This window comes from Amphiprion ocellaris, chromosome 16 (assembly GCF_022539595.1).
Source record: "Amphiprion ocellaris isolate individual 3 ecotype Okinawa chromosome 16, ASM2253959v1, whole genome shotgun sequence".
Classification (NCBI taxonomy): domain Eukaryota; kingdom Metazoa; phylum Chordata; class Actinopteri; family Pomacentridae; genus Amphiprion; species Amphiprion ocellaris.
This window is the reverse complement of record NC_072781.1, coordinates 10715875-10726407: the sequence shown is the minus strand read 5'-3', so window position 1 is coordinate 10726407 and position 10533 is coordinate 10715875. Positions and strand designations below refer to the sequence as shown.

Below are 10533 nucleotides of genomic sequence, written 5' to 3'. Positions count from 1 at the left end.
TAAACCGGCACCCCCACCAGTTCTCGCAAGACAAGTGGTGAGGAGGGTGGCTAGACAACATTGTGGAATTAAAAACAAGATCTGCCAAAGGGCGCCGACTCAGGAGAACCAATGACAGTCATCTAGCAATTCCCGCTGCCTTGTGGTCCCCCTTTTTAGGGGGAAGGCGTCAGGAGTAAACCTTGAGGAAAAATCCAAAATCAGACTCCCTAAGGCAATTCGATGTTGTACCCAACTTCGTTCTGGCCACTCCTGTGACGTCGCTGGTGACAAACTTGGCTGCTGTTCCTTTGGATCCATCATTGACGCGAAGAGGGGAGGCGTTCTGCATAGGCAACAACTTGTCCCCCATTTAACACTGCCCAGGCTTACATCCAATACCAACACCACCAGGATATACACCCATGATCAACCCTGATCGACGGAGGCCTGCTACTACTACTACTAGATAATGGATGGATGGATGGACTCTTCCTTTAAGTCAGAAAAATGACCATCTGCATACTGTGTTTCTAAGACCATTAGATAAGACAGCTGGGTCCCACCATCAACCCATGCAAACTCCCATATAGGCCCCAGATGAGATAAACTGGGGTGAACCATATGGACCCTACATGGATCCAATGAAAGACTCAACTCCAACCCATCTGGATCTATCGAAGGGCCTTAATGGAAACTGAGGACCAAACTGGCTGTGGACCAAACATCAAACAAGGTGCAACCCATTTGGGCTCCATATTGGTGGGTTCCTTTTAGGTCTTTTTTGTTCTCTACAATCTCCAAAATGGAAGAATGTGGCTCCTTAGCAGCTCGGCCTCATGTCCACCTGTCAGAGAACCCAAACAATTACTTTTAAAGATGCTAAAATGCCTCATGGAACTGAAGAAAACTAAAAAGTTGGCTGACAATTATATAATAATAATAATAATAATAATAATAATAATAATAATAATAATAAAATCTTTATGGATTTGTCACTACAAGCAACACCTTTAAGTTAATACTCACACAAACCACTGATTAGAGCAGCTTTAACTACATTTCATCCCTCATCATCCCATTATAGGCTCATCTCCCAGCCTGCCGCCTTCACACTCATCCTCTCATCACCTTCTTCATCATCATCATCATCATCCTTATCTTCACCACCACCACCATCATCATCATCTCCTCAGCAGCACAAGCCCGCGTGCGCCGCCTGTCCTTTAAATCCATTATTTTTCTTGCGTTTTTTTTTTTTTCATTCCATCTTAACGCGGAAGTCGGTGACGCACCACTACACACAGCTGCTCCGCGGGGGCAATGAAATAAACAGAAACGTCGTCATTCGGTGCCAAACACAGCGGTGAGTGTGTTTTTTTTTTTTTAATTCTCTCTCTCTTTTGTGTCATTAGGGATATGGAGCAACATTTGGTCCAATGCAGTTTTGTGCGCGTCCACACCGAGGCTCCTCCGTCTCCGCTGCGCCTCTCGCTTTATTAACAGGAGGAGGCGGCTGGTGGAGGGGAGTCGGTCGGTCAGTCGGTCGCTCGGACGTGCGTCTGGACTGTGCTGGGATGTGACAGTGTGAGAATTTTATTTTCCCCCCTTTTTATTACTGCCTGCCGTAGAAGCCGACAGTCGGGTCCCGGCGACGGAGCACCGTAGCCTGTTGTCATTAAAGGTATGACAAATTCAGTTTAATTTGAGCTCCCTGCAGCAGAAAAATTTAAAAAATCAGCTACGCGTTTGTGCCATTAATGAATTTATTCCTTGGGTTTGTCCATTTGGTGCGTGTTGGTGACCCGAGTAGAGACGCAATATTGAGCGAGGGAGCCTTTGTTAGTTTTTTTACTTGACGCTGGAATAACACGGGACACCAGATCAGGAGGATAGAATTGATTGCATTTCGATTAAGCAGAGAATAATTCAGGATGTCCTACAATGCTGCTCCCATGCATTTCCTCGCAAACGCATCCACAGAGTCACGCTGACGTATATGGAGTTTACTGGATCAATATTGATTTGCTCTTTAGATGCTTTGCTTTGCCCCACAGAGCATATTTTACGTTCACTGTATGAGGCGCACTGCTCAGCCGGGTGTTGCCTTTTATTATGAACCATAATAAAGCCGGGAGGAGCACCCTACATAGCTCTACAGGGTGCAAATCAATACCAAGTCATTGTGTCTTCAGCTTGATTCCAACGGCAACGCAAGATGCAAACTGTCAATGGATAGATTTGCACCCAATAATCACATTTGTTCTCCTTGTCCTGCTCGTTGGCTGCAGGATCCCTCAGTTCCATCTCTCTCCATGTCATGCTGTGTGGCACATCTGCTGTACAATCCATGCGTGTGTGTATGCAGTTTGTTCAAAAACATGCACCAAAGCGTTCCAGTGTGCTTTAAAGCTCTTCTGTTTGCACTTCCTCGCTGTGGGTGCCTGCTGTGGTATTTGCCTTTGTCACTGGGAGGGCGAATCTTTCACTCATCTCCAAGTCTAAGGTAACAAGTCTTGGCTCCGTGTCAAACGGAGCTTCTCGCAGTGCCATCTGTATCACGATGCAGGATTTGCTGTGGTGCTCAGCTATTGTCGAGGGCAAGAGGAGGAACCAGCTGCGCCTGACTGACTGTGTTTGTTACATCACTGAAGCCTTTGGTTATGTTTTTGCCAGTGTTGTGAAATACCGAAGGCTTGTTACGATAAGAAGCCTCATTGTCCCGTTGGTATCTGGAGTGTGCATGCATAAACATGCAGATAACCAATGCTTATTTTGCCTGTGATCCTGCCTCCTCAATTTGGATTAGCACATATGGATTGGCTTCTTTTTCGAACAAATGCTGTTCAAGTGTCTGACAGCAAAGGGTTAAAACAGTGGTGATGGACGGTGGCCTTTTTTTGTAGGTAGGCGGTCAAATGTTGGTTTGGTGATTGATGAAAAATGTAATTTAGTAGGAAAAGAAAGTAAAAAACAGATAAAAGAGAGCTCTGTTTTATTCATGAGCTGCTTTTAACTTGTCAAAGTTTTCTTGTTAAGTGCACAGATATTTTATGGTATTAGATGAATTACATCAGTGATATCAGCTTTCATGGCAGACTGACTTGCTCAGAGTGAAGTCGGTGTTCTTAAAAGTTTGACACCAAATGAATGAATATATGAACAAAGACGGTTCGCTTCTCTGGTCCTACACTCCTCTTCTTGTCCTGGTCTTCCTTTGTGACCTGCAGACTGCGAATCCTATGACAATGAGGGATTTTACTGGTATCAACAAGCATGAGAAATGTCATCTATTCCTGAGCCAGAGCTGCCCGAACTGTCACCAGCCTCTGAAGTCGTCCTGACAAAGACGGCTGCAGGCAGAAAAGACAAAGTAAAGCCATAGATACATGATTCCAAACATGAGGAAGAGGACGACTGAGAATGTGTCTGTTAAGCTTGCGAGGGAAGGAGCCTGCAGCCTTAATGGACTGGCCCATTGTGCGCTTGCAAATTAACTCATACTTTCCGTCGTCAGAGATAGGCTCTGAGGAAAGTAATTGGAGGGCGGAAATAATGCAATCAAAAGTATCTGAAGGCTCTGATAGCAGCTTTCTGCCAATTAACTACAGTCATTGTTTGACACAATTGGTTGTAATGGTGCAATGTGCCTCCCACAGTATTTTATAATATGGAACAGAGGATGGGTTTGACAGCCTCTATTGTGCTATTCTGTAGCGGTTTTAATCAAATTCAATTTAACAACAGGCAAAAACATTTTGACTTGTAGAAGAGATTTGGGGGGGAAAAAAGGATTTTAGTTCAGGTTCATCTACTGTAGTCCACATTTTTGCTTTGACAAATTATTTTAACTGTACAGCAGCTGGTGTTTGTTCTTACTAAACACATACAGCCTGTTTCAAAGGTCAGACAGCGTGTTGGCTGTTTGAGCTGAACATACTCATTGTATTCTTTCTTTTTAGCTTTTGGGGAAATGTTCTGTAATAAGACTGCAAGTTAGAATTATTCACATAATGAAATCTGTCAGAGGGATCGTCTACCTGGTACAGTGTGCACAATGTACCAAGACCAGGTCCTTACTGCTGCGATTGAGGCTTTTCATCCTCCCTCTGTCTATCACTTTCAGCCTCTCTTTGGCTAATAAAGCCAGAAAAGTCTTATTAAATGAATAACCTGAGAGTTATATTCTCAGCTAAATGTTTGGTCCGACATTAGGGAAGAATGTACACAACAATATCCCAACATGTACTTTAGCAATTCTCTGTTTTGTCTGGTAATTGTTTCTGCTGCAGCCTTTTTAAATCATGAACCAGTCTGAGAAACATTGTAAGTTGCCAGTAAGTCACTGTAATCTACACCGCAACACGACAAACACTTACACTTCCTTTTTTATTTTTTGCTGTGTTTCCTCTACATTGACTTAACACTAATGGAGGATGTGATAATTTTGCAGACAGACGCAGCACTTAGTCGTAACTTATGCCCTAAGCAATCAGCAGCATTTTTCTTTAGTTCGACTTTATTTAAATTGGTATTTTTTAATGTCATCCTCTTTCAAAATGGCACCTGCAGACTCACACTGCATCTCTGTGTTAGCTGCTCACCCCGTCTCCTCACTCTCACGGTTAATCCGTAAAATAATATTGATTGCATTCTGCGAAGAGGCAGCAAATGGATCCAGTCTGCAAAAATCATTCGTATCCTCTTCCCTTTTACGGGAGCCTGTGTGTGCGTTACTCAGGATGTGGGTTTTTTCCCTGGACTTTAGTGATGATTAGCACGTCAAGATAATGTTAGCGATTACCTCCCTTTGCTGGACCTGCACTTCGGCAAGTTTCGCTTTTCTTAACCCATCTTAGGCTGAACTAATTAAAAGTTTATTAACAATATTCCCACCATGTGGCAGCTGCAGTGGTACCACCAGGTTTCCAGTGACATGTAGGCCTTGTGCAGCTGTTCCACACTGCTTCTGTTATCTGATCCTGGGCTATAACGGAGGAATATGTCCCCCTGCTACTCCTGTTGTATCAGCTTCTGGCTGAGCGATAATGTAATAAGACAGTAAAGGTATCATACTGTGTCGTCGCGCTCTACTGTGTATTAACTCAATCCTGGCCTGCCCTGCTACCATGTGTCCCTGTGACCGGCCTTCATCTGTAAGGAATAAGAGTATTGATCCAATCTAATGACTTCCTCCTATGGATGATGTCATACACCCCTGTGAATTCAACCTCACCGAGCAAATGTCTGGAGGTAAAAAAAAAACATATGCAAGAGGTCAGTGTTTGTATTGATATTTCTCTCAGATCTTCAGGAACCTTCTTCCCTCAGACTTATGGCGTGCGTGTGTGTGTGCAGCCGTGTACGTGTGTGTTGCAGGGGTGCAATGAAATTATAATGTCTGTGATGAAAAGGGGGATGCTGGACAGCTGCTATACATCAGGCGAGCAGAGGTGCTGGCTCAGCTGAATGGACCGTGGGATGGTGCTGCTGCAAGTTGAACGCTATGGTTGATGAAGCCATTAGGGCTTTCCCAAGGTTCCTGTCCGCAGAGGACAACGAACAAAGAGGAGGAAACCTTATTGGTGGCATGAGGTGACAACGTTGTGTTTTGCTGTTGCTAGACTCACCACGCATGTGTGCAAAAGCAGCTGTGGAGAGTGCAGTGGAACTGATCTCCCACAGGTGTTGATTTGGTTTGAGATCTGGATTTATATGCACCAGCTTTTTGAAAATCGAAGTCCTTACATTCATAGGAGCTTTTAGCTACTCTGAATTTGGTTTAAGAAATATGTTGTGGATTTTCTTCTGTTTTCACCAACTTTTATCAAACATTCACTTAATCTGAGACACATACGGATAGAAATGTTACTCATGAATCAGTTAACTTTTATTATTCACATACCAGAGTGCACAGATCTGCATGATAGAAAACCTCATTCCCCGCAGCCTCTTTTAAATCTCTTACTTCATGCTCCTGGAGCTATAAAGCATTACAGGTCGATATTTACACACAGGATATTTGATTGGTCTAATTATAAAATATTGCTGATAGATCACTATAGATGTTTCTAGTAAAATGGCTAATTACCTGAACCACTCGTCTGTATCAGAAAGGCCCCCACCTGCATTCTCTGCTCTCTGATCTCTCCCTTACCAACCTCTAAAGATTAAAAATTTCATTTCTCAACCCTTTAAAAATAGGGCAGGCAGTGTTTATTGGGTGTCATCTAGCAAAAATTCCATAATAATCTTTCAGATGTGGTAATTTAGTGATCTGAGAGGAAACTAGACATGTGCACCTCCTCGTGTCTCAGTTTCTCAGGTTTTCAAAAATCCAGCCTGTGACAGGACTGTTGAGTCACAGGTATTTTGAGAGAGAGGGCGTTTCTATTGACTGTTTTGCTAATGCAGGCATGTGTGCATGTCTCTTCAGTTGGTGGAAAGCCTGAATCAATGGCAGAAAATCCTGCAGAAGTTGTTATTTAAGCACTGGCAACAACACTGCAAAGCAATGCAAAAATAGGAAAACAGAAAAATCTACAAGAGAGTCTGACAGTATTTGTTTTAAAATACATTTAAATCTGAAGCATATATCCAGTTACTACCATATTTTGAGCTTCTTCTCCTGCACAGATAAGCTGATGACTTAATTCCCCTGTAATATCTGAAAGTGTTGTTGGTTAGGTTATGTAGATTAATTTACCATGCAAGCTGGCGATGAGTGGTTATGTCGAATGTTGGTAATAGTTTAACCTTCTGCTAATTGTAGCCAAAGGCTCAGAGCTGTGGCTAATTTAATTTCATGTTTACATGTGTGCAGATGAAGTGCATCCGTATGGCCGAGCTGGTCTGATGGGAGCAGCTTAGGACAGAAAACGGAGGGCTGAAGGGGGAACGCTGTGTTTTTTATTTTTTATTTTTTTATTCCCATTTCTTCCTTATTTTTAATCATTTCTTTTGCATTAGAAGAATCTGCAGGTCAACAAGACCTCCTTCTCTTCTCTATCACTCTCTGCATAATATGATTACATGCATGATTTCTGTTCAACATAAGTAGCTTGATTCATTGAATAAGCATCAAACTAAACATTACAAGATTACCCGGACAGGACAGTTTCCTGGAATATTACTTAATAAATACTTATTTGCAAATGTGTACGGGAAACACCTGCAATGGTGTCTAAGTTAAAGTAGTCATGTAAAACAAGAAGTCACTCTAGCATCATATGCTGCATACTTTATTTTTTAGCTATATGTGCATGCATTTACATTGTGTCAGAATTAGTAGTATTAATGCAATTCAGAAAGGTTATAGCCTGTCTGATTATGCAGACCTCTAGTCATTTAGCCTGAGGTTATTTAATTTTTTTAATTAATTGTAATTTGAAGAATATTGCATTATTTCTTTAATGAATTGGATAATTTTAAATTTAAAATCTTCTCGGTTTCATGCTTTGTTAAACAGCATTTTAATGCCCACTCAGATGTGTCAAATATATTTCATATTACCACTTTTTCTGTTCAGTTTAAATGAGTCATTTGTTAACAAGATAACATCAGATTTGTCATTTGGTTTATTTACCTCAGTCAGACCTGTCAGTTCCTGGGTCTAACTATTCAGTGGCAACTATTATCTATGTGAAAACTAGTTTGTATTGTGAAACTCATTTAATTTAATGATGGGTAAATCTCCATTTAGTCAAAAACGCTTAGTTAAGTCATAAACATTATAACTGGGCCACGTTTGAAGCGTCGTGCAGCCGATGTGCAGTCGGCTCTGTTGACTTTGTGGAAGCATCTGCATCAGTTATGTTTCTCATCTGTCTTTCGTCTGGTGGACTGGCAGCAGACTTGACTAATACTGATGAGTGTTGACAGCTGCGTGTTTAAGACAGGAGCAGGTGATGGCAGAATGAAAGTGAAAATGTGGAAACAGGAAATGAAAATTGGGTTGTAGGTTCTGCATTAAGAACAAACGTTCTCTGTATTTTCTTCACCTGAGTGTATTTCAAAGCGTCCGTGGACAGTCTGTCCAGCTAAAGTGTGGCTACAATGTGTTTGAATGTATGTTTATGCAAACGCACGGCATTACATTAAATTGCATTCAGTGTATTTGTTGAAAGCTGTGCGACTCATAATGAATCAATGAGGGAAGGCTAGAAGACATGTAGCTCTGTACTATTATGAAAGAAAATGAGGTTCTGTCAAAGAAGAATTTATAATTCTTAGTATGAATCACAGGTATTAATAAACCTTTATTCAGAGCTTATTCAAGTTCATTGTCAGTTTGTGGCCTTTTAAGCTAATGCACGGCACAACGTGTTGCTTTACATTATTATCAACATATTGCATTTAATTAGATTTCAGAAAGCCAGTCAGCCATCTATTTCCATTAATTTAGCTGTAAAATCAACTTGCGGAAAGTTGTTTGAAAGGTAATCCATCAAAGTGACCATGTTTCCCAAATTAAGTTTTTGAAGCGTCAACTTCATTAAGACACGTAGTACACAAGTATTCTAATGTGGTTGTGAAAGTCTGACAAGAAAATGTCCACATTAAGTCACTCCCTGGGTGTTGATTTAACCCATAAAAATTCACCTCAGGACATCAAAGTTACATATTTCTAAGTGTTTTCTATATTATAAGTGCTTTCTGCCTTGTAAAGGCTTAGATGTAGCTCCATTACTCTTTAGAATGTGCAGATCTATGATCTCCACAACTCTCCATCCGTGCCTCCCCTACTTACTGCAGCTGGAGCACACCAGCTCACCTACACCTGTCCTGAAACACTGTAAAGCTATTCTACTCTACACAATGGCAAGTTGTAATATTGGAGTAATTCTGACAAAGAATAATGATACAGAAAGCCCCACCTTTTATGTTTATTTGGGTTATTTCCTTTGGTTTGTTGCATATGAAGCCCCAGAAGCCTGAATATGTGTTATTAAGTCTAAGTGAAAATGCTGAGCTGTGATGTCGACTGCTTCCAGGTTACAAAAACACTTTAAGAACATGTTAACAATGTGACAAGTTTGATTTGAACTGGAAGGGGCTTTAAATGAAGCAGAATAGCGTTTGAATAAGATCAGTTTTGCTTATTTTTTTGTTCTTAGAATAAACAGCAGTTCAATGCCAGCCTGCTTTATAGTTACGCTGTAAATCCTCCGTGTCCCTCAGCTGCTTTTCAGGTCAGTTTAACCAGAATATTCATGTTACATTACAAGGTCATTTCAAGTCTGCAGGTTTGTTTTCATACCATAAAAATATATAGAAGCTAATGGCTGTCTTGGAGGAAAGAAAATGCATCTTACAACAAAAGTATGATATGCTAAATGGAGACCTTCCCATATATAAGTACATGCATTTCTGTGAGTCTGACCGACATTATGCAGTAGTGACGCGACCTGTAGACATCTCCTGAGAGTCTCTATATTTGCTTTTGTTTGTACAGAGTGGAAGAAAAACTGGGTAATTGTCCTGAGCAGCAGCAGCGACTGTGGCTCGACACACAAAGAAAAACAGTTTAGATGTTATTGTATTTTAAATGCCGACTGTCATGTGATCTCTGGGAAGAGCCGTGCAACTTCGGAACGTGGAACTTTTTCTGGTTTCTCGTTTGGCACATAATCAGTCCACCATTCATGTGTAAATTACTTGCGTGTTTGTGAGCAGCAGAGATATAATCAGCTGCTTTTAATGTGAACTTCAGCAGACCAGCGAGAGAATTCCAGCAGCCGAATGAGCCCCGACCACGATTTCATTATAAATATCAAATCAGTTTTTATTACCAATGACTCCTCAACCGTTTGCTGGTGTTGTTTGCACAGCCAGAGGAGGTTTTTTGCAGCTTGTAATTTTGACTCTGGTGTATTCACGACTTAAATCTCATCATAATGCATCCGTGTTGGAGACATTCTCCGGTTGCAGCAGCAAAAATAATTCCTGCCTAAATCCCCGCTCCGCTTAAGAACACCCCACATTTCTTTGATCATTGTAATTCAATCCTGAGTGTGTTACAGTTATTAATAGTGATTTAAATAATGAATTCACCCCTCCATTGCTGGTATAAATTGGCTTTGTGGGCGCTGTGCGAGGCAGTTGGTTTGAATTACTTTTTCAAACAATGACGGAGTTTGTTTGACGAATATGAATTCAGTTAAATGGATGCATGCGACCGTGTCTGTGCAGCTGTTGAGACTGGTGGACAGCTGTGGTAACATTCAACCCTTACGGTAATGAGGAGATAACTTTACTTTTTCTTGACAAGCATTAGCATAATGAGTGCCATCTACAGAGGGATGAAGATAGCTGCTCTGTCAGGTCTCAGGTCATGAGGCTGATCTGACATTAGCTACTGTATTTTTAAAAGCGCACCAAGGCAGATGTTGTAATTATGGCCGTGTAACCTCTAAACACACGTTTGACCGACTCTTTTGTTTGTTTCCTCACATGGGTTTAACTTATTTGATCTCCTGCTAGGCACACATGCTAGTTTTGTCAGGATACACGGTATCAAACACGACTTGTTTCGCATCCCGGTTCTTGTGATTA

The 10533-nt window shown here is 41.3% G+C and overlaps 1 protein-coding gene across 5 annotated transcripts in view; it reads left to right on the top strand.

The window, feature by feature from the left end:
- Positions 1-1190: 1190 nt before the first annotated feature.
- The window catches only part of marchf8 (membrane-associated ring finger (C3HC4) 8), a 93617-nt gene continuing 84274 nt past the window's right edge, over positions 1191-10533 (top strand). For 3 of the 5 annotated variants that reach the window (XM_055018553.1, XM_055018554.1, XM_035945270.2), the window contains exon 1: positions 1191-1345. The gene's annotated coding sequence lies outside the window, so the exon portion shown is untranslated. Of the gene's footprint in view, positions 1346-1416; positions 1664-10533 lie in introns of those variants that run through there. The other 2 variants (XM_023263942.3, XM_055018552.1) reach the window with 2 other exon arrangements.